Source organism: Orcinus orca, chromosome X (genome assembly GCF_937001465.1).
Source record: "Orcinus orca chromosome X, mOrcOrc1.1, whole genome shotgun sequence".
NCBI classification, from domain to species: domain Eukaryota; kingdom Metazoa; phylum Chordata; class Mammalia; order Artiodactyla; family Delphinidae; genus Orcinus; species Orcinus orca.
The window spans coordinates 30,500,380-30,526,123 of NC_064580.1; positions in this window are offsets into that span (position 1 = coordinate 30,500,380).

The window sequence follows — 25,744 nt, forward strand, 5'->3', positions numbered from 1 at the left end:
TCAGTAAGGTTCAAGCTTTTAATATCAACATCCAAAACCACAAATCCGTAATTCTGAAATAGAGTTCTAGCTATTCCAAAACAGGAGACAGACTCTGAAAAACATATAACCTTTACAAACTGATATGATGTGTCCTTACGGTGCCATTTTTACAGTCACTGTGAATATGTGCATTCTCTGAATACACGGGTATGGAATGCAAGCGCAAATCACCTGAAAATATCACCAAGAAGCAGAGAGGGACCCTTGAGTTCAAAACATTCTACTCATGAGCTGTGGGGATGATACTAAGTTTGCAGAACTCTGTAAGATTTGTCACAATGTAAAGCTTAAGGCTCCCAAAACAGAAATCTGCCGTGGAGTCTTCAATATTACACATATAAAGGTTAGCCCAGGCACCACACCTTGTGGAATACTAAACTTCCTTTCTATGCTTTGCCTTTATCACAACCTACACTGAAAAAGAAAAGCATCCTGAGAGAGTCATGGACATATACACACTAATAAACGTAAGGTAGATAGCTAGTGGGAAGCAGCCGCATGGCACAGGGATATCGGCTAGGTGCTTTGTGACCGCCTGGAGGGGTGTGATAGGGAGGGTGGGAGGGAGGGAGACGCAAGAGGGAAGAGATATGGGAACATATGTATATGTATAACTGATTCACTTTGTTATAAAGCAGAAACTAACACACCATTGTAAAGCAATTATACCCCAATAAAGATGTTAAAAAAAAAAAGAAAGAAAAGCATCCTATACAACTCCAATATGTACAAGAATAATTCAGCAATAGAATAAAAAGTTCCTGAAAACTGTGAAAACTGATTGGGCAGATTTATGATTTCATATGCATTTTTATGCACTCCTAAGGCAAGTTAACTAGAACCACAAGAACCCTCTTTCGTTATGAGATTCCTTGTTACATAAATTCTCCCTCAAAGAGTTCCTCTCTGCTGTGAAGATAGCTGTAGATTTGCACACATACACTGCTGAATGGCAATTACCTACATGTGGATTATGTAGATAAATCCTAACCCTTATCTGCCCCCAAGGGGTCCTCAATTCTCTTGTCAGGGTATCTGGCTGCAATGAAATGGCACTATAACTTAAATTCAGATTTTGAAAAATATGATCTGCACACATTCAGACACAGGTAACACAACGGAGAAAATACACAATCAGAATAATTTCAAAGATTCTTAGCCCTACCTCACAACTTTTCCAAAGTTTATTGAATTGCACCAACAACTCAGTGGAAAGGAGGAGCAGGATATCACTAATTTAATATGCTCCCCAGGTGCGTAACAACGTTGGAGACCTGCACCTCTTGTAAATTATCAGGCTCTAGTTTCAGACTGAACAAGTTTGAATGCAACTTTTGTGACTTACTGGCTAAGTGAACTGAGGCAAATTACTTTAATTCTCTATTCTGTAATCTCTCAACTCTAAAATGTATATCATAATATTATCTGTCAGGATTATTTATTGCATTAAAAAATGTAATTCATGTAAAGTAGTATCTAGTAGGTATCAATCAACAGTAGCTATTTTATTATTACTATTTATTTTGTGGTTATATTTTTACATCTCTATTTTTGTCTATAATCTGTAAGTATGACAGAAACAATATTCACCTACTCTGAATTTACTTACCACCTACTATACACGAGGTACTGAAGATAATACGTGAAGAATAAAAGTCCCTGCTCACAATGAATACCAAATATGTGCAAACTGCTTTGCCGAAGTAGACTACTTCTGATCCTCTCTTCCAACATGAAGTTTTATTATTATTATTGACTACTTTCTAGATGAGGAAACAGCCTCATACATGTTGAGAGTTGTCCATGATCTAATAGCTAATAAATACCAGCAACAGTTGAGGTAAGTTATTCCAGCTTCTAACCCTCATTCCATTCTACCTTTCTGATTTTGAGTCTCAGCAGAGATAGCCACATAACCACCCATATTCACGCTCCCCCTTCCACAAGGTATGACCATTGCTGGGAAAAGGCTGCCGAACAAGGGGTTAGAATTCTCATCCCCTTAGGCTATGGTGGGGCATATGTCTTATTTTGCCTTGTTAAATGTTAGTACCATGGTGTGTATCCCTCTTGAACAAAAGGGAGCTGGAGCTTTCCCTATGCTTTCTCTTCAGCAGCTGCCTTGGAGTCCATGTTTAAGAAGGCAGCATTATGAGACAGAAGAGTAAAAATTCTCTAACAAACTGCACAAAATCAGGATGAATATAATCACTCCCTGACTTTTACTTAAGACTATATTATTTGTGTCCCAAGTGCAAAATGTATATGATTTGTGGAGGGTTAAAAAACAAGAATTTCAAGAGACAATGGTAAGCCCTATAACAGAGTTGACCATAAAGTGAGGACAGAAAAAGATGGTGAACTCTGACACGGGATTCAGAAAGCACTCTAAAAAAGAAAAAGTTAAAAGAACTAATAGATTTTTCCAGGTACAGAAAAGAGACACTCAATAGAATAGCATTCAAACAGAGTGCACTGTCTGTGACAGTCTTATTTTGAGCATGCTCTATGTGAACATGGATACATTTATCTATTGATGTACAACAAACCACACCAAAATCTAGTGGCTTAAAACAACAGTCATTAATTAGCTCAGGACCCTACAATTTAAGCAGAGCTGAATGGGGAAGGCTGACATCTGTTCCATGTGGCATCAGCTAAGGGTGACTGAACCAAAGTGTGGGAGAACAGAGCCAGTGCTTCAAAATGGTCCATTCACATGGCTAGCAAGTTTATGCTGGCTATTATATGGTGCTGAGCTAGGTTGAAACCTTTGGATCCTCTTCACTCAGGCCTCTCCATATGTTCTATAATTCCTTACAGCATGATGAATGAGTTCTAAGATCAAGGCTACCAAAAGAGAGAGCCAGCTGCAGGCTGTATCACCTATTATGACCTAGCCTGCAAAGTTATATGGTGCCACTTCCACCATAGTGTATTAGTTAAGATAGTCACAAAGGCCCATACAATTTCAACAGAAGGGGATATAAGCTGTACCTCTTAATGGAGCCATGGCAAATTATTATAAAAAAACAATTTGTTATAAACACCAAAGATTGAAAAAAAATTAAGGATGACAAGGTGAATTATTATCTACCTGAAAAATCTCTTCTAATCCCAAAATGTCTTGTCAAATTGCTAAAACATGACTAAGTATGTGTTTCAACTTGACTGTTCAGCATTTCAGGTCTGTTTCATATTACCTTTCACCTACAGGGCATGAGGTTGATAGTATCTGATACAGCACTGAAACCTATCAATATAGACCTTCCAGTGTGATATGAAGCTTAGCCAGCTGTTTGACAAGGTTGTGGTTGATGGTTCTCAGCTTTCAAGAGGACAAAATAATCATTTAACCACTATGTCCTATTGAGTTAGAGAGAATTTACAGAATAAGCAGTTGTAAGGCAGAGTAAGCTCCTGACACCCTTCTAAAACAGGTTGACGTCTAGATATCCTCAAGAAAATCTATGAACTCTTTGAATTATTTCAGATATAATCTAAACTAGAATCAAAGAATAGATGAAATGGCCTTGATCTTCTTAGAGATTCATGTTTAACATCCTCACTGGTTAAAGTTTATAGGCATGCTACAGATTCTGTGTATTCAAGGTTGCCTAAGACCTCGTTCCCTTCTTCTAGGGTTTATAGTTTTGGATGTATAGGAGACCAGGTAACTGTAAGAGAATGCAATGAGCACTATAACATGGTGATGAACGGTGTTCTAGGGGACAGAGAAAAAGTGGGTGGGGATTGAGCCTCAACACTATGCTGTATCTTTAGCTTACAAATGAGGAGATTGAGGCAGAGAGAAGTTGATTAACTTTCCCAAAGTTTAACAACTGTAAGTGTTACAGTCAAGATTCTAATTCAGGATTAAAATCCAAGCAGCATCAAAATTTCCTGAGAACTTTAAAAAAAATAAAACATTCTTGGGTCCCAACCCAGACCCACTAAAATAGACACTGGGGGTGCGCCCCAGAAGTTTGTGTTTTACCAAGTCCTCCAGGTGGTTAACTGGAGATTTAGAAAAGGTTCTAAAAATAAGAAGATTTCACTTGACCCTCAAAGAATGAATAGGATTTGCCAGGTCGAGAAGGGAAACGAACTTAGTAGAGCAGCAGATCAAAGACACAGTCTGTATGCTGCACTGAATTTGTGTGAAAACCAGCTAAATACATTACATGAAGCAATTTTACTAACATCACCATTTTTCATTACATAGTAAAAAGGAATTATTTGCCATGAGACTCTGGAACTTTGACAGCTTTCCTGCTCAGAGGCCCTGTTTGATCTGAATGCTCTCTGTGGTCCTGGACATGCAAATAAGTAAATGCTGTGTGGTGACACCAAGGATGGCTAGGAGTACATGCAGGTTCACAACTTTAAGCAATCCGGACTGTGGAAATGAAATTGCATCAGGCGGCTAAAGAAAAAAGCAGTGCCATAAAAGAGATACAACTCTTCAGGCCCTAAAAGGACCTACTCTGTTATCAAGAGGAAACACTGCCAATCATGTTGTCAGGAGTAAACTGTCCAGACTAAGGGAAAATGTACAGACACACAGATGTATACTGACATGTGTGACAGAGACAAAGATTCATATATACAAATGGCAACTGGTTAACATTCATTCTCTACCATGTATAAAAGAGGGAAACAAATGAAACCGGACAAGGCTCTACTTATAGCATTAATATTCTATAATGTAAGGTATCAGAGCACAAGACTTGGACTAATGGTTTTCAAATTTGAGAGTTCACTGGAACTGTCTGAAGGACTTGGTAAAACACAAACCTCTGAGTAGCAACCTGCTTATTAAAATATTCTGTATTCTCTTTATTTCCGTTCCTGTCTCTACTCTCCACACTTCCCCTACTGGTGATTTCTAGGATCACCCACACACACACACACACACACACACACACACACACACACACACCACACACACAGAATAAAGTACATATACTTCAGTCCTTCCCTCAGTATCTACCTCTGTGGGAACCTATTATGTAAAAAATGATAGTAATATTGCCTATGTCTCGGAGTGGCCAAGATAGTAGAGCAGGAAGACCCTGAGCTCACCTCCTTTAATCAGCACACCAAAGTTACACCTATTTGCAGAGCAACTATCTCTGAGAATGACCTGTAGACTAGCAGAAAAAATTTCCACAACTAAAGATATAAAGAAGGAATCACAACAGTATGGTTAGGAGAAACGGAGATGTCATATAATCAAGACCCACGTCCCTAGGTAGGCCACCCATAAGCAGGAGCATGATCATCATTTCAGAGGTTCTTCCCCAGGAGTGAGGGGGGCCAAGCCCCACATCAGACTCCTCAGCCCGGGTGTCCTGCACCGGGAAGACAAGCCCCCAGAACATCTGGTTTTGAAGGCCAGTGGGGCTTGCGTATAGGAGAGCCAGAGGGCTGTAGGAAAGATTTCGCTCTTAAATGGTGCACACAAAATCTCACATGCTCCGATGCCCAGTGCAGAGGCAGTAATCTAAAAGGATCCGAGGTCAGACCCACTTGCTGATCTTGGAGAAGACTTCCAGAGAGGTGGGAGGTTACTGGGATGCCCCTGGGGACAAAGACACTGGCAGCAGCCATTTTGGGGAGCCATATTGGAATCCTCCCTCTTAACTGTTAGTACTGGGATGAGGCCCCAACCACCAGTCACTTGGCACCAGCCCTAGGATACAGCACTGTATGTCAATTATATCTGAATAAAACTGGAAGAAAAAAAAGAAACCAGAAAAAAAATTGGCAAAGGACCTAAATAGACATTTTACAAACACACACAGTTGGCCAACAGACACATGAAAAGATGTTCAACATCACTAATCATCAGGGAAATGCAAATCAAAACCACAATGACATATCACCTCACACCTTTCAGAATGGCTATCATCAAAAAGACAACAAATAACGAGTGCTGGGGAGGAAGTGAGGAAAAGGGAACCTTCGTGCACTGACGTATTTAAATCAAATCATTATGCTGTACACCTTAAAATTATACAGTTCCATATGTCAATTATATCTCAATAATACTGGAAGAAAAAATAAATAAAACAAAGAGAAAAAAAACTCCTCTGTCTCATAGGGCTATTGTGCAAACTACATAAAAAGTGTTTAAAGCAATGCTCAGCATGTATTGAGATGCTAAAGAAAATTAATCTACAACTATCTTTCAATTACTAATCATAATGACATCAATCTAACAAAAATGATTTAATATCTGGATATTCTAAATAAAATGCAAAAAATCAAGTAAGAATTGTCTTTGGATTTTGAAAGTAAGGAAGCAACCACAATTTAATCATAGGATCTTAATAGGTTCTTTTTTTCCATAATTTTCATCTTTCTGATGTATAAAATCTATTGTAGTTCAACTAACTCTCCATATTCTTTTGTCACTGCTGGCATTTTTTATTTAGTAATTGTGGCCACCTTCATAGGGAACACTTTTCCTAAACATTCATCTGTATAAACCTGTAAACTCGTGCTCATCATTATGTATTCAAAAACTTGCTTCAGTTGGGAAATTTGCTCTTTTATTTCTGAGGTATTACTAAGAAATAAAGCCCATGGCAATGTCACTCTGGCTTCCTGAATGCACCAGACATTTGGGTAATTTGACATGATACTATATAGTAATTACCTTATAAGTGAGCCCCAAAGTAGTTGCATCTCCTTTTCTGACAGAAAGATTCTTTCCTGTCATCTCTGGCTTGAACTCCCACACAGACATTTGCCAGAATGAACATTCACCACAGGGAACAGTCTCCAGCAGGCGTCTAGAAGCTATTTCATCAACACGAATGATTCAAAGACAATGCACTGAATCTGCCAAATGATCAAATCCTCCAAATTCAGAAAGGGATTTCTGAATTCAGCAGCTTAAATAATATGGGATATATTGAGAATTTTATTTGGAGGTGTAAAAATAGTACAACAAACTCATGTATCCCATAAAACTAGCTTCATCAATTGTTAACATTTTGCCAAATTTGTATCATATCCCTCTCCTTACTCAATATACACATTCACACACACATGCATACACACACGATTAATATTGCTAAATCATTTAAGAGTCAAAGACGTCAGGATCATTTACTTCAAAATTCTTTTTTTTTCTTTTTTTTTTTTTACTTCTAAATTCTTGAAAATTTATCTCCTAAGGCAGTGGCATTCCTTTTACTCTTTAAACAAATATTTTGTAACACTTTTTGGTATTATCATGAAATTCTTGTACAAAATACCTGTCTATATGTAAAATTTTTAAGAAAACCCACTATATAAAGCCTCAACTGTACTATTATAGTATACATTATATATGTATAGTGTATATATATAGTATATATAAAGCCTCAACTGTACATATATATATATAGTACATATAAAGCCTCAACTGTACTATTATAGTATATTATAAGGAGAATAAATATCGTGGAAAAATTAAAGGATAATCATCTACACTTGATACCCAAATGAAGACATCATTTTGGTGATTCAAATATTATAACCTATGCTATCACCATCAGTGGCATTTTCAAAATCCTAAATTCCTGGTAAATATCTGAACTAAGTACAAGCTTCTCTATATACAATCACTGAATTACTGGAAAATTCAGGTGATATTAAGAGTGTAAAAGGGCTTTATGTTGATATATAAAATAAAGTTAGTGCCTGCATTCAGACATATATAAACAGCTTTCTCACTTACACGGATATCTGGCTGTAGGGCATTGTAAAGTTGTATGGAACGAAGGGACAGCTCTCTACTGTGCAGGAAAAGTAATTATAAGGTGCATTACAAGATGCCTAGCATACCTGACTTGCCCACTTATTTACCCCACAATTTCCCAGATACCTCTTAAGGAAGTACAACTCTCAATGAGAATAAGTGACTTAAAGAAGAACAAGCACAAAAATGTTAAAAACTATAAGTCATTAATTTTTATTAAATAATAATGATTTTCTTGAAGTATTTTGTTCATATATTTTCTTATTCAAGTCACTAACAAAACCCAGTTTGTAATCATTTGACAAAAAAAACAAATTGAAGGCTTGAGAAACTACCTTCTCATTATCCCTGTAATACTGGTAGCTACAAGCAGAAATTTTTTTCTACGATCATAAGTACCAGTGATGGGCCTCCAGATGGAGCATTAGTACAAAAGATTCAAGAAACACAGTAGATCCTTCAAGCTACCTTAATTTATTCGCTAAAATTATGCCACCCATTTCCCCCGGCTTGCAACAATTCCTTTAGAGAGTATCTCTATAAAATGAAGATAGAAATAGTTCTCCCTTAAGTAACTCCAATGTCAAGATTATGTGGTCATACAAATATGAGCCATTATATATCAAGCTCTAGTAATTTATCACTAGGACATTAAGTACATACTCAATTTATATACCAGCTACACATCTTCTTAAATCATAACTACATTCTTAGTTATCATGTGTAACAGTTTGGTGTACTGGTTTGAAGGGAAATATACCAGTGGTCTGAAATTAATTTATTTGAATCATGATGATTTTATATAATGTTTTCTCTCTAAAGTACATTTTAAAAAGCTAGTTTTGGAATACAAAATTATTCTATAGTAACCAATTAAAAAAAAATAAAGAACAGTAAAAAAATACAATAAGTGAAACATACAATGTTTCAGTAATATGTTCTTATCTAAAAATATCATGGAGGTAAATAGTGAAAGATAATACTACAAATGTCTACTTCCAAATTTCAACTAAAATCACAAGCACCTAATAGAAGTGAAAGAGGAATCTTAATTACAAAATGGTAAAAGGTGCCTCTTTGACCTAGTTTAGGTGTGACTAGATAGTACTAACTGTGCTATGTAACTTATCTACTGTATTAAAAAATCATGAAGTAGAATAGATGATTCCAAGGGTTTTTCAAAATACTTTCAAGTAAAAAAATGTCAGTTTACTTAGCCACTGACCTCTCTTCTTTCCTAGTTAGGATTGGGAAAAGGATTAAATCACAAATGCAATGCATATACTTTGTCATCCAAGTTAGTCTTTTGGATAAAAGAAAAAAAAGACTGGGATTTATGCCCAGTGGTACAAATGCCAATACTTGAGACATCATATTTTAAAACAATATAAGAAGTAAAATAACACTCTGGAGAAAAAATTTATAATAGGAATAGATGAGATTTATCCAAATGCCTGCTTCAATTTTGACACAGCTATTTTTAATAAGTCATTTGGCTTCCAAACGTGTACTAACTCTACCAAAACATGAAATTCTCTCACACGTCCTATATCTCAAAGTTCTTGTTCTATGTGTCTTCCGCTAAATATAAGTGAAGAAGATATAAGCATCCAGTTTATGTATACATCCCTAAACTTTCCTGACACCCCAGGAAAACAGAACTGTCCAGAAAACATCACCTTTAACTACATGTATGTATGTATGTGTAGTACATATGTCAATGTGCACATACATACACATTATATGTGTGTGTATATACATATTCTTGAAAAAGAGAGAGATTGAGCAATTTGGAGTCTGACTAGAAAAAGCACATGATAACTCAGTCTCTCATCCATTCTATGGAGTGGCTTCCTTCATCAATGTCAAATGAGATTTTGTGTCATGTTAACACTGGATAGTAGACTGCGTGCAACAGCTTTTAGAGCGCAGGTTGTGATACGGCTGTCAAATATCAACCAGAATCACATTAGAATTTACAACCTAGAACTGAAATGTCTTTTCAACCCTTTGAACCGAACATGGGAAGCAAAAGGTTTAGAATGCATTCTGACTTTTGAGAGTTGATACATTAAATAAAGCTTTGTGAAAAGGAAATAGCTATAAATAAACAACATATTCCATGATATTACTAAAAGAAAGTTTCTAAAGAGTCCATTTATGGCAGGGTATCATTTATCACTACAAACTATGAAGACCCTGTAGATGAAACTATCCAAAAAGAACAATTTTTGTGAGTTTAAAAAAAAAAAAACTAAAAAATGATTTGTAAACATAGTCACAATTATTTACGACTACAATATTTAATTTTAGTACCAAAGTAATTAATGTGTTTTTCTTGAATCCTGAAATTTAAAAATACTAGTTATTGGCATAGTCTTAAAATCATAATATTCAGTGTTTTTTTTCTTAAACTCTTTATTGAATTTGTTACAATATTGCTTTTGTTTTATGTTTTCAGTTTTTTTGGCCACGAGGCATGTGGGATCTTAGGTCCCCGATCAGGGATCAAACCACACCCCCTGCGTTGGAAGGCGAAGTCTTAACCACTGGACTGCCAAGGAAGTCCCCAAATCATAATAGTTAAATGTAAAAATTTTATAAAGCAGCATGCAAAATATATTTTAAAATATAACACATAAAGAGAATATATAACATAGTAGAAAACATAAAACTTCAATAGACATTCCTTATGGTGGTGAAATTACAGGTAATCTTCATTTCCCTTCCCATGCTTATCTGCATTTTCAAAATTTTATACAGTAATCTGCTATTATTTAGTAACAAGAAAAAAAAACAACACACACAAATACCTATGAAATGTTATTCCCTCCCTCTGAATATGTCCAACTGTATGGATATCTGTAGTTGGTAATAAATCCACCAAAAATTGACTAAATTCAAGACCAAGATAATATCAAGTTAATAAAGAATAAAACTAGGGACTTCCCTGGTGGTGCAGTGGTTAAGACTCCGTGCTCCCAGTGCAGGGAGCCAGGGTTCGATCCCTGGTCAGGGAACTAGACCCCACATGCATGCCACAACAAAGACCCGGTGCAACCACATAAACAATATATTTTTTTAAAAGAATAAAACTATATCTAATACACCCAAAAGGAACCATCAGTAATTTAACTAACTGCCTGAGTAAAGCTCAGTACACTTTAAAAGATGATGCCTCTTCACAACATTTCACTCACCATGTCCATTACACACACACACAAAATTTTTAAAACAAATCAAGGCATGGAAAGAAGTAGGAAAATGCGTCCCACAATCAAGATCTGGAAGAGATGATCAATATCCCTTACAGAACAACAACTCATGAATGTGTTTACACAAGTAGAGTTTTTTCTCTCATCGTAGTCCAATCTTTGTCTGCCATGTCCCTGACCCTTTTTAGTGGATAGCAAAAATGCATTATCTGGCAAATAGCTGCATTCTTTCATTAAATGCATTTTGCTTTGCTCAATCTTTGGGAACACATTGCTCATGGTACCCCCAAATCATATCACTTATTCAGCAAATCTGAAAAAGTGACTATCATACCCTAACTTTAATCTGGGCTTCATGAGGATGGTACTGTGGCATTTTTACCCCAGTAGGAATCTTTTAAGCCTCTAATTAGAACGCTGAAGAGGTCGGTATCCCTAGCTCATGGTCCTAACCTTCTACTCTGATACAAATTTAACAACGGTTTAAATTTAGCTGTAATCATAAATTTCTGACTCAGTCATTCGTCTGCTAATTCCTATGTATCTTCTAACATCTTCATACGTATATGATCATACAAGTAGATATTGTTTTAATAACTTGTGTTTTCTTCTTTATCAATTAGCTATTTACTACCAGTCCTGTAACTTATTAGTTAATTTTCTATTATTATTTTCTCCAATATGCTGTCCCTTTGGCCACATCTTACAAGCCAATTAGCCTAAAACAACTCTCTCATATTTTCTAAGCCTCGATTTTCTTTAAACACTTTATGCTGAGGAACATGCTTACATCTAGGACTTTAAACTCTGTAGACAGAACTCTGGCAATCAGACAGCAAGCCTAAAAGCTACTTAATAAACCTTTCCACTAATTTAGATCCTATTGTTCCTACAGCTGTAAAGAAAGCTGTTCCTATTTTCTGTGATTCTCTAACTCTTTTAGTTATACCAGAGAGACAATATCAGATAATGTCCAAATTTCTTTCAATGGGAAGTGCATGTTTCTACAATCTAAAATAAAACAATGTTCTCAAATTTCAAAATCCCAAATGCTATACACTATCATGATAACACCTAGCTTGTTACCATACTCTGCCTCTGACCACACTATTTTACATCATTGCTGTCTAGATTTCTAAAAATTTCAAGAGTCAACTCAAATCTCATCTCCTCCTAGAAGGCTTCCCTTCTAACATATACCTTTCTCTGACCATTTTCTCTCATCCAAACCGCAAAGAATTGTCCATATTATTTTCCTGATCCAGTCACTAAGTTGATAATTATGTACAAAAAATGTAAGTAAAATTCAATATATGAAATCTCTCAGCAACTAGATACAAGAGACATGAGAACAAAGATCATTCTTATTTCCTTATATTCCCTGTGAATAACGAAGTATACTGCACCTAATGGCTCCCAACACACACATGTACCTACACATCTTGATAAGAAAGTTATTAAATGAAGCCACTGCAAATGTAAAATATCTACTTAAAATTTTAATGGATCCACTATGTTTGAAATTATTTCTAAATAAAATAATGAAAAAGTAAGCCTGTTCTAAATATTTGGTTCACTATCTTCAATATCCACTAAAGAGGAATTACCTATGTAACATTTTATTCCTTTTCTCCTTTCCTTACCCCTACTTATTTTTCAGTTCTTCTCACCTTCTCTAACCAAAGGCAAATGTAAAAGTTCAGAACTGTCCTACGGACAGTTAAAGCATACTATAATTTGTTCCAATACATTACCTAAGTAGAACAGCTCTGTAACTCTAGTGATTTGCTTTTTCTCTGCACAGAAGCTAAAGGCTAGTTTTATAGTAATAAGACTGATAGAACTTGTATATACTGATAAAATTGAAAGCTTTGTGTTCCCTCTTTGTTCAGTTGTCTCTCATCAGACGACAATATTTTTTTCTCTAATCCGTGATCGGCTGCATCTCGGTAATCTATCCAGGTTTCACATGCTCTCTCCTGAGCTTCAATTTTATTCAGTGTTCAGGATTATCTTATCTGTTGCTTAAAACTAACTTATTTAGCTGCATTTTTTCTGGAAGAAGCCTATCAATAAAGGGGAGAATACTGTTTTTCAGTTTCCCATTGGGAAGATAAAACTCTAATCTTTTTGCATAGCAGAGATAAAAAACAGACAAATGTAGTCAAGCCAGAACAATACGCAGGAGAATTCAATTTGCAGTCGCATGAGAGCTAGGAAAAGTAGATGCATTCATTCTCTCTGCTCAAGAGTTTAGATCCAATCAAGACAAATTGTACATTTACATGAAAAGGCATGGTAGATAAAATGGGATATTTACTTTTAGTTGTCAGATACTTCTGATTCAGGATAACAGGAATATTAGTCATAATATACTTCAAAATATAATCCATTTAACAAACTCTTACTGTAACATACGAAGGCTTCTCAAGGAGGAAATTTTGCAGGTTTTGAAAAACTAAATTGAATCATGCCTTTAATGTTGAACTCCTGTATTTTTAAAGGGCATGGCCCACCATTGAGATTCAATACTCAATAATCTTAAGTCTCATTCCACATCTAACGATATCCTTTCTCCATCAACCCTGACGCACCCACAAGTTAAACCCTAGCAGAATCATTTACTCAACTGCAGAAAAACAGACCTTTTACGTTTCTTTTATTCCGCTTGGGTAAGATCTGAAAAATGTCCACCTCTTCTGCAAGCTTTCTTCAAGGCTCCCTTTCAGTAAATTACCATAAAAGCCAAACCTGGGTGAATCAATAGGCTTTACCCAACATATCAGAAGTGCTGAAGTGGAGACAGATAAAAAAGCATCACAAGTCATCAATAATAAATTAGTTTGTCTGCAGTAGTGACATCAGGCCAACGTGAGAAAGGACTTACTTCTGAGCTATTTAACCCCTCCAGCATGAAAATTTCCACTGATAAAAGACACAATTAAGAGAACAATAAAATGGTTCATGCATAGAAAGTAAAAGGAAACTCATTTTAGTGGGTGGAGGCCACTAAAATGATTTTCCTCTTACCTTTGATGGCTAAGGTCATCAAATCCAAACTGCATCTACCCAGTAAAATGAGTTTCCTCTTACCTTCACCAACTGATTAAATTTTTTAAAATCTTTAAGTTTCTTCTTCCTTTCTACTCAACTTTTTATTTTAGGCGCTTTTGCCAAAAGCAACAAGACCACCTTTTGATAGCTGGATCACGACACCATTTCCTACATGAATTTCATCAAAAACTCTGCGAGCCCACAGAAGAAACACTGAAGTTAGGGAAGATTGGGAATTTCAAAAGGAAGCAATTTGTTAAGGAGATGGTACGTGGAAGGCTGACTTCAAAACTGTAAAATAAGCTGTGGGAACCCATGTGTCAGAGATGGGTAATTAAAATATATTATTTTGAATGAATATAATAGCCTCTCTGATGCTAGTCACTGTTTTCACCCTTTTCAAAAATTTCATCAATCTTCTATTTAATAGTCTGAGCACAAGCAGAATGACAGTCAACATAGTTAGGCCCCTGGCAGAAGGCATGCATGGACTCAATCAAGTTTACCAAGTTCCCTTCAGATCCTATATTCTCACATACTTTATACCCTTATAATTCTTGAAACAACAAATACCTTCAGCTCTCTTTACTACTCATGGCTATTGCCTCCATAAATTTTCATCAGATTTGCCTTCTGTATCCTATCTCCACAGTCCTTAAATACCTATTGCATAGCCAAAAAGAAAAAAAGAAAAAAATGATTCTTACATACTCTATTTTTCAGAATGCTCCTTGACTCCAGTTTTCCCAAAAGATTCTACTTTTCCAAGTGTTCCTCGAAAATAAAGGCTGCCTCTCCCATACACCTCGCCCCCCACAGGTTTGTGGTTCTCCTATTATTAAACTTGTCAATGTCTATTCGAGATTATTATTCTTTCACGCTTATATAAAATATTTTTGAGAACTTCGGCACACCACACAACACTGTTCATGACTCACTTGCCTTATTTTCATCTTTGAAATCCTTGTTATTCCATCTTCATCTAGGATTTGGGATCCTAAACTGTAGCCTTCCCAGCAACTCCAAATCCTTCCATCAAAATAGAGAATTTCAATTTATATTTACTGTACACACGTTCTCAACTCTCATTTAGTCCTCAATCCATGAAAATCTGTTACTCCACTGCATTATGGCTACGGTCATCAAATCCAAACTGCTTGCTTAATCTAATATCCATGCTTTAGTTATTGCCTTATTCGACCTCTCTGCACCATTTATATTGCAGGCCACTGCTGGCTTCTTGAAACTCTGCCATGTAAGATCCTGAGACATCACTCTTCTGATATCACCCTTTTCCCTGTGAACGCATCTTCTCATTTTTGGTTGACTTTGTTCCTTGTAAATCAGAATGCCCAAGTATTCCATTCCATCTTCAGATCTAATCTTTACTCAATTTATCTTCCTTTTTTGTTTGAATTCATACCCAAGACTGCAGCAATCATCTTTATGCTTACTGTTGCTAAAATATAATAATAGTCTTCACTAATTTTTGAGCCTCAGACACATATAACTAACTTTTCAAAAGGGTATCTCCATTTGAAGGGATCATGGAGATATAGAAATCAACATATCCAAAACTGAACTCTTCAAACCTCAGTATTCTTTCAGTACAATTATTCTGTGAGTTGTAAGCTCGGTGAACCATAACATCTTCCAATAATAAAACATAGAAAGCTTTGGCAAAGCACTGTAAAAATTAGATTTACCCAATGTTAAGTCTACATCATTTCTTAATTAACTGATTAGTAAGTCTATCAAAAGGAAAAACAGTTAAATGCTGACCCTTATTAGTAAAACCATTATAGACCCCAACTACTAACAACGTCATAATTCACTTAATATAAGAAATATAATGCCTAAATCACAAGAAACTACAGCCCTCTCATTCCCAGAACCAATCAGCCCTTATCTAGAAAAGTTATCTTCAGATTTATTTTGGCTGCCGTTTTATAAGTATGGATAGAGTGATGAATAGCCTAGTATATGAACACTCGAAAAGATAGGAAAATCTCCAACACTGGAAGGGTGGTTATATGTTGCTTCTAAATGTAGAAAAAAGGATCATAAGGACAACTTTAATGGTAGGAGGGGGATACAGTTCATATAAAAAATAATTCTTTCACAGAGAGCATTGCCTTGCACAATGCCATGGGTTGGTTGTCTTATTACCTCCCAAATTCCATCTCTCTGAGGTTGTTCAAACAGAGGCTAGTCAGCATCTGCAAAGCTTACTGTGGAAGAATTTGCTTCTCTAAATGACTTTAATGTCATTAACAGAGATTATGTTTCAACACTACACATGAATCAATAGCGATTTACTACTCTACTTCCTATCAACTTTAAACAAAACAGGCATAACAAACTGAACATTTTCCAGAGATTTTTTTTTAAAAGGTTTTCTTTTAAGGTTAGAAAATAATTTAGTTTGAACTAAAGTTTCACTACGATTCATGATACTTAAGTTTCTTCACTACCGTCTCCGACTTCCCTCACCAACACTTTAGAAAAGCTAACAGTCTCTAAATCAGGATTTAGTAATTCCCTCTTTATTGAGAAAGGTAGAAAAATAATAGCTTCTAAAACAAAAAGAAGTACCTTTGCCTCTAGTCATTCACTTCACCAGAAATTCCAATATTTCATCAGTACCTGTGAACAATACAGAATGCTCAGAGAAGGCGAACCATTTAATCTCCTCCCTCTGCTCTAAGGCAGAAATGCTTATTCAAACATTATAGACTCTGGATAAAGTCAAATTACAACCCCACTTTACCAAAACATTAACCATTTGGTGGACCTTCCTTGGCTTTAATCCTGAATCAGGTTCTTAAGCACGGCACTCCCTGTATTGTGCACTGGACAGAGAACTCCGTTGTTTTTCACATTATTTTCCTTTGCTAATTCAATGCACCTTGTGTTCCAATGTTTCTGGTAAGAACAGCAATAAATTTTAAAAAGACGGGCATAACTCTGCTTACATATACTTTTGGCAAGCTACAAGCATACTTAGGATTAAAACTGAAAATTAGGGCTTCCCTGGTGGCGCAGTGGTTAAGAGTCCGCCTGCCGATGCAGGGGACACGGGTTCGTGCCCGGGTCCGGGAAGATCCCACACGCCGTGGAGCGGCTGGGCCCGTGAGCCATGGCCGCTGAGCCTGCGCGTCCGGAGCCTGTGCTCCGCAACGGGAGAGGCCACAACAGTGAGAGGCCCGCGGACCGCAAAAAAACAAAACAAAACAAAACAAACTGAAAATTAAATACCTATTTTATGAGTCATGATTTCAAAGACCTTCTTTCCTCATTTGTGAGTTAAACAAACATGGATCTTGTCAAAGTTATTTTTACTGTTGATCTAGATTACAGTTTATAGCAACAGTGCCCTCCAGAGCATCTCTTAGTTTCCTTTCATCGACTGCCCTTTTCTAATCTCTCTCTCTGTACTGCACCCAGAGTGATATATTCAAACCTGTGGATCTGATGAAGTCAAGTCCCACCTTGCTTCACCTATTTCAATAGCTTTGCCTCCCTCCAAGGTTCCACACAACCATATATGGTTTTACCTACTCCACCAGTCTACCTTAAAGCTCCCTCTCAGCTTCTGTCCTATTGCTATTAATTCCTTTTTCCTCAAACCATGAGCCCTTCTGTCTGGAACCCTCTTCCCCCCATTCTGTGCACAAAACACTTAATCTTCAGATAAACTTCAGATCAATTCCTCAGAGAAGACTACAAGGACCCCAGTTTAGGTCAAATTTCTTTGCTATGGGCTCTTGTAAAACCATGTTTCCTTTCTTTCAAAGAGCTTATCTTGGATGTTATTCATGCATTTAACAGCGGAATTGTTTAAGCAATGTCTGTTTTAAATACTAGCAAAGTTTTTCAACTGTGACATCATTGGCATTTGAGGCTGAATAATTCTTTGTGGTAGGTGGCCATTCTGTGCAATGTAGGATGTTTAGCAGCATCCCTGGCCTCTATCCACCAGATTCTAGAAGCACACTGCCTCCCCTCCAAGTCCTGACAACCATAACGTCTCTAGACACACGAGTGTCTATTGGATTGGGGTATAACTACCAAACCGTTAAGTTCATGAAAATACTGACATATGTTTTTAATCACCATTTTATGCCTATGCCAAGCATAGTGCTGGGTTTCAGTGGATACTTAATAAATATTTTAAATGATAAATATTGGGCAATGAAGTTATTTCATAGCATAATCTGAAAAGATATTTCATGGAAAGATGAAAGCATGAAAAAATCCATCTAAATATTTATTTTAAAAGCTTTCAAATACTAAGGAAAATATACATTATTAAATACACAAAAAAGAAAGAAGCCAATTGAACTCAGCTTTAAGTACTTTTCAAGAAGCTAAGCGTTTCTATAATTGAGATATTAGATGTAAAAAAATCTGAAGTTTAACAGCGTTTCCCCCTTTCAAATTACTCTACCACTACTTGAAAGAAGACCTATAGAAGTGCTCAGGTTGATAAAGGTAAAATATTATACTTAATTCCTGCATATTCCTTCGTTTAATCTGATTTAAAAGCAATAAGCTAAAACTTATTTTCTACATGACTGGATACAGAGATTAAGTTTGGGCTACTAAAATTAGTAGCTGGTCTTGCCAGTGTTTAATGTTTTTAAACTTTTAACCACTGAACAAAAGATTGATATTATACTTCAAGGGAATTATTCCTTTATATATCTTCTGTTCTTTTAATTCAAAACAGAAGCTATCAGCTAATGTCCATAAAAATATTAATAAAAACTCAAATGGCTTAAACCAAAAGATTGTGTTAAGAACAACTTAAAAAAAAAAAGAACAACTTTAGCAGTCTATCTTTAACTCATCACATAGGAGCCAGCATTCTGGAATTGTATTCCTGGGTGTGTTATCAATATATTAATCATGGATATAATAGTTGTGATTTAGTTGAATGCATCCACTCAAACTATTCTCCCAAGCCCTAAGAAATTTATCTGTCTTCAGACTCCTTTTGTATTCAGAATAAGATTTACACTTCAGACAAGACAAGATACAGTTTTCATAAAGGTTACATGAAGGGTTCTGGGATACAACATGGAAACCACATATTTTGCTGTATACACTGACACCAGCCTTTAAAAGGATGATCTCCTGAGATTAAGGGTCTCAGTGATAATACCTGAGTGTATAGCTGTGATTTCGGTAGAACAGTAAAGAAGACAAACGTTAGAAATTATTTTTTTCTCCTCCTAGTCTACCAGACTTCAGTGCTTTAACATTTCTTCCTTGAACACTTCTTCTGTTAAAGTATGTTATCTATCAAAAACATGATCTGATATAACCCAAGAGGTGCATAATGCCATTTGAAAAACAAAGTATAAGGTAATTGGGTCAAAGGAAACCAAGCTGATTATCAAACGTAATTTTTAGTTACAATCTCATTTTACACTAGATAGATCGATGAAAACTATGCTATTTTTACTAGGAAAATGCAGCTAGATATTAAAAATTTGCTTCTGATATTACAAGAAAAATATATACACACTAAAAATTACCATTAAAAATTCCTCAAGAATGTATCATATTGGGAACCAGTATCGCTCAGTGAAGGCACTATATTGGGGACCAACATTTTACATGAAGTTCCACCAGACAACATTTTCCTTCACGATGGGTACAGATAGCTGTTTATTCAGTGGGGTACCAGAAGAAATAATCAACTGGTTTGGTCTTAGGGGCCATGCTGTGTATGACTTACATGCAGCAAAGTGAAGTACGTACTCCCATTGTGAGATGCACATGGAAATTAAGTATTCTGAGCAAAGAGCAGGTTCACATCTCTTGCTCAGCTTTCTCTAGTATATGTGCTCAAAAATGAGGAGGACAGTGTGTATATGTCAATCTCAATCTCCCAATTTATCCTTTCCCCCCCTTCCCCCCTGGTAACCGTAAACTTTTTATTTATTAAGTGTATGTTTTACCTAACTCCAGAGTCACAGAAATGGGTTTATATTCATTTATATCCTCCAACCTAAACCTAAATTGGCAAAGTATATAAATTTTTAAATAATTTACCAAGGTAAGAGTTTAATCTGAGGTTTATGATTTCAACCTATTTAAATTTGGCTTCATAAAATACAAAATTCAATTAGTTACAAGATTATAAAATACGTAGACCCTAAATTTATAGGATCTCTTACAAATTTGTATTTCTTTTCCTGACTTCCAATCCTTGAATCCTGTAAATCTAGTCCATCTACCTCTGTTACTTAATAACTTTTATGTTCTCCACTACTCATGGGTTCACTATGCCTTCTGGTATTTTGCTTTTCACAGTCTGATCCTAACTTTACTTTTAACCTTATATATCACTACTTCTATATATGTAGTGGTTCAGCTCTCCTATTCACCACAAAAAAATATCATTTTATTTCTTGCACCTTTGAAACGTGCTTATCCCATCTCTTTGATCCTGAATGCTCCCCCATCAATAATTTCCCATCGGGCTTCCCTGGTGGCACAGTGGTTGAGAGTCCGCCTGCCGATGCAGGGGACATGGGTTCGTGCCCCGGTCCGGGAGGATCCCACATGCCACGGAGTGGCTGGGCCCGTGGGCCATGGCCGCTGGGCCTGAGCGTCCGGAGCCTGTGCTCCGCGGCGGGAGGGGCCGCGGTGGTGAGGGGCCTGCGTACCGCAAAAACAAAAAAACAAAAACGACAACAACAAAAAATAATTTCCCATCTACTTACTCTACTATAACCAAAGTAAGTCATATATTCCTTAATTGTTTCACAATATCTCCCTATTATCTCATATGACAATGATAAATTCCACTTTTATTAAGAATCTGTTTCAGTTAGAGACAAATGTGCTTATACACTATTTTATTCAACCTTTAAAACAGTGAAATATAAGGATGACTATTCTCACATTACAAGCATGAAAATTTAGGCCAAGTAACTTACTCAAGGACAAAAATCACTAGTGCAGAGGAGCTGTGACATGAACCAAGAACTCTTTGACCCTAAAGGGGTGCTCTTTCCATATATACCGTAAGGTCTCACCCTCAGCCTGTGCCTTCCATTTTGGTTGATTAAATTTACTTTGTTATTAATTTATTTTATGTGAGTAATCGCTCATCCCTTAGATTTTGATTAATCAGAGGAATTTTCTACTGTTCTTAATCATGATCCCAAGAACATGGAGAGTTTTTAAAAATAATGAAACCATCAATTTCTAAAAAGAACATATTGAGCTTTGTTTTTTTGCTTATTTCTCTGATGCCACCAGTAGCAAAGGACAGCAATTTAGTAAGAAACAAAAAGGAAGAAAAAATTAACATAGAATTGGTTTTAAACCTTACTGTGATAAAATTTCCATAGGCCTCAGGTTCCATACTGATCAAATAAGCTTAATTCTGAAATCATTTCTACTTTTAAAATTCTGGGTCAAACTCCCAGGATTATTGGGCAGTTCAAATGAGATTAATGTAAACAGATTTAAATATAGAATATTATAAAGACAAAGAACTATTAATTCTGATATAGTTTTAGTAAATAAAAAATAGATTCATTTTCAATATGTGCTAGTAAGTAGGGGAGTTAACTATTTAAGGGCTCTAGTTCTCAAAATGTGCCAGAAATTTGGAGGATTGAAAGGTATTTTTAAACTGAAATGCCCTAAAAACATATCACAATCAGATTAAAAGCCAAGCAAATATTACATATACTGTTACCAACTTTTGATTTTAAATATTAGAAAATACATTATAGTAAATATTTGTAATAGTTATGTCTGCATTATCTTAATTATACAGTGTATATGGCATTTGGCACATTGACAGCATGTTGGCTTTTAATATTTCTAAATTAAGTGTCTGTACTTAGTTTTTGTTTCTGTGTTTTACTTACTTTGTAATAATTTCCTGCAGAGGAAGAAGTCCCAAGTCTTCTCTGAGAACTTGACTTTCCCCTCTGATGTCTATACTTTATGAGAAAAATAACTACTTATGGAAATGCAGTATTTCATATTTTGGTAATCAATCAAAAGTAATAAATACTGCACAACCAGCATCTTAAGAATGCACTTAGGTACCGCATTGATCCTCAGAACATTAAACCTCTTACCTCTTACCAGCGTTACGACTATATTCTGCTCCTGGATGCACGTGCTGTGCCCAGTGACTTGATTTTATAAAGAGCTGTGTTCATATAGGCAAGGGAAAAATTATACCTAAAGATGGACTCTGTAACTGTCTGTAAATGCATTTTAGGAATTTTTAATTTTATTATCTTTGTGGGATATAGTATACATACTCTATATTTCACTTTAAGAACCTTACTACCTAAAAAAGAATGAACTTACTATTTAATACATATATTTACTCTTACTAGTGCATTTGGAGGTTGCCATTTTTGGTTAATAGGAAGTTACTATAAACAACATAAAGTGCAATAGCCCTTAGGGATTCTGTAGAGATATTTCCAATATGGTAGATGTATTAAATTTGATGTTGTTTGAATTTCATACAAGTTTACACATCGTACTCCACTAGAAATGTAAGTAAAGCATACCCACTCAGTGAACTGCATTTGGAATCTATCAATACTGGGGGCGGGGGGAGGCAAAAAAGGGATTTACATTCAGTTCTGCTGTAACACTTGTTCTGAGAATGTGAATTTGTTTCAGTGTGATTGATATATTAGGGAACAACATAAGAATAACACAAATTATACATTGGCTTTGTGCAATGTCATCCACGAGAACTACTAGGTAAACTCAGAAAAATGCATCTCATCAAATGGAATTATGTAGGAATACATAAAGCATACACCTCAAACATATACCAGGCTACTTTGGTTTACCTCCATCCACACATCTGGTGTTAAAACTTCACTTCTGACTTCACATAGTGTGAAATGATAGAAGTGGGCTAAGTAACAAATGCAAACTCTTCCCACACCCATTTCCAAAATCAAGTGTCAGGTTGTGTTAACTATGTAACATGTATAAAACAATAATACCATTTTCATTAAGTCCCTGTGTATTTTTATGTAACACTGACAAAGTATTTTTTAGTGTTTTTCCTTTAACTCCATTTTCCATAAGCCCTGTGGTCTTTATTACATAATATTGCACAGTGCAATGATTTTTAGGAACACCTATGTTATGTGATACCAGTACTGAGTGTACTGTGAAACTAATAACTTCTGACGGTCTATATTGATCTGACAGAGAAAATTATAATTTCATAAAAAATGTAGTTATCTATGTATGTGGTATAAGTTTATGCAGAAATCCATTGATGCTCTGGGCTTCAGGAAAACATAGTTATAAAGTGAGTGACTAGCAGAAAATGTTTACGTTTCTGTCCATCTAATGTAGTAATTTTTTAATCCTACTATCAATACTACACAACAACAAATGGAAACATTTAATGTACAGGTGTCTTTTTTAAAAATTTAATCTTATTGTGGTAAGAACACTTAACATGTGATATACTCTCTTTATACATTTTTAAGTGTACAATGCATTATTGTTGACCAAAAGTAAAATGTTTTAAGTCAATCTCTAGAGGTTATTCATCTTGCTTGACTGAAATTTTATGTCTGTTAATCAGTAACTCTCCATTTCATCCTCCCCCAGGCCCTGGAAATCACCATTCTACTTGATTTTATGAATTTGACAATTATACATACCTCATGTAAGTAGAACCATGCAGTATTTCTCTTCCTGTAACTAGCTTATTTTGCTACTTAGCATAATGTCCTCAAAGTTCATCCATGCTGTCCCATATGGCAGAATTTCTTTCATTTTTGAGACTGAATAGTATTCCATTGCTGTATATACCACATTTTCTTTATCCATTCACCCATCAATGGACATTTAGATTGTTTCCACATCTTGGCTACTGTGAATAGTGCTGTGATGAACACAGGAGTGCCAAATGCTCCCTGAGATCCTGATTTTAATTCTTTCCGATAAATACCCAGAAGGGGGATTGCTAGATCGTATGCTAATTCTTGTCTTAAGTTTTTGCAGAATCTTCATATTGTTTTCTACAGCAGCTGCACCATTTTGCAATCCCACCAACAAAGTGCAAGGGTTCCAATTTCTACACATTCTTACCAACACTAACTGTTTTCTGACATATATAGAATCAGCCCTAAACCGTACTGTGTTAAAAGTTCATTTCTTCCCTTCTAGTATCGCTTATGCCAAGATCTGTTTAGATGCTCTCTATTTTCCTCCGTTGGTCTACTTGTCTACCCTTTTGTGAATAACACATTTTCTTGTTTACCACAGTTTTATATGCCATTTTGTATTATAGAGGCTCTTCCTGTTTGTTTTTATTCAAGAATGCCTTTGCTTTCCTAGGACATTTACAACTTGCTATAAATTTTAGAATTGGCTAGCTGAACTGCAAAGCAAAATATAAAACAAAACACCTGTTGTGATTCTTATTTTGATTGTTTTACAATCAGTTTTCAGAGAATTTTTGTCTTTTTAATACTGAGGATTTCAATTCATGAACAAGGGAGGTTTGTCCTTTTTTTATTCTTTAATCTCTCTCTAAAATTTTATTATTTCCTCTGTGATGTTTGTGTATCTCTTTTCTTAGACTCTCTACTAGGTACTGATGATTCTGATGTTACTGTAAATGGCATCTTTCTTAAAAATTTCACTTTCTCAATATTCACTATTAATGCATAATATACATTTAATTTTTATTAAGATGTAATTCCCATACCATTTAACTCACCCTTTTAAAATACACCATCATCAAAAAGCCTACAAACAATAACTGCTTGAGAGGGTGTGGAGAAAAGGGAATCCTCTTACACTGTCAGTGGGAATATAAATTGGTACAACCATCATGGATAACAGTATGGAGGTTCCTTAAAAACAAAAAATAGAGCTATCATATGATCCAGCAATCCCACTCCTGGGCATATATCCAGAGAAAGCCATAATTACAAAAGATACATGCACCCCAATGTTCACCACAGCACTATTAACAATAGCCAGGTCGTGGAAGCAATCTAAATGTCCACCGACAGAATAGATAAAAAAGATATGGTATATGTACATATATATACATATACACATGTACATATATCTACATGTAAATATATATACATACATATATATATACACACACGCAATGAAATATTACTCATCTGTAAAAAAGAATGAAATAATGTCATTTGCAGCAACATGGATAGACCTAGAGATTATCATACTAAGTGAACTAAATCAGAGAAAGACAAATATGATATCACATATGTGGAATCTAATTTTTAAAAAAGTGATATAAATGAACTTGTTTACAAAACAAACAGATTCACAGATTTTGAAAACAAACTTATGGTTACCAAAGGGGAAAGGTGGGGGGGGAGGGATCAATTAGGATCTTGGGATTAGCATCCACACACTACTATATATAAAATAACCAACAAGGACCTACTGTATAGCACAGGGAACTTTACTCAATATTCTGTCGTAACCTTTATGGGAAAAGAATCTGAAAAAGAATGGATATATGTATATGTATAACTGAATCACTTTGCTGTACACCTGAAAGTAACAACATTGTAAATCAACTATACTCCAATTAAAAAAAATCAAGTGTACCATTCAGTGATTTTTAGTATATTATCAAACTTGTACAAGCATCATCACTATGTAATTC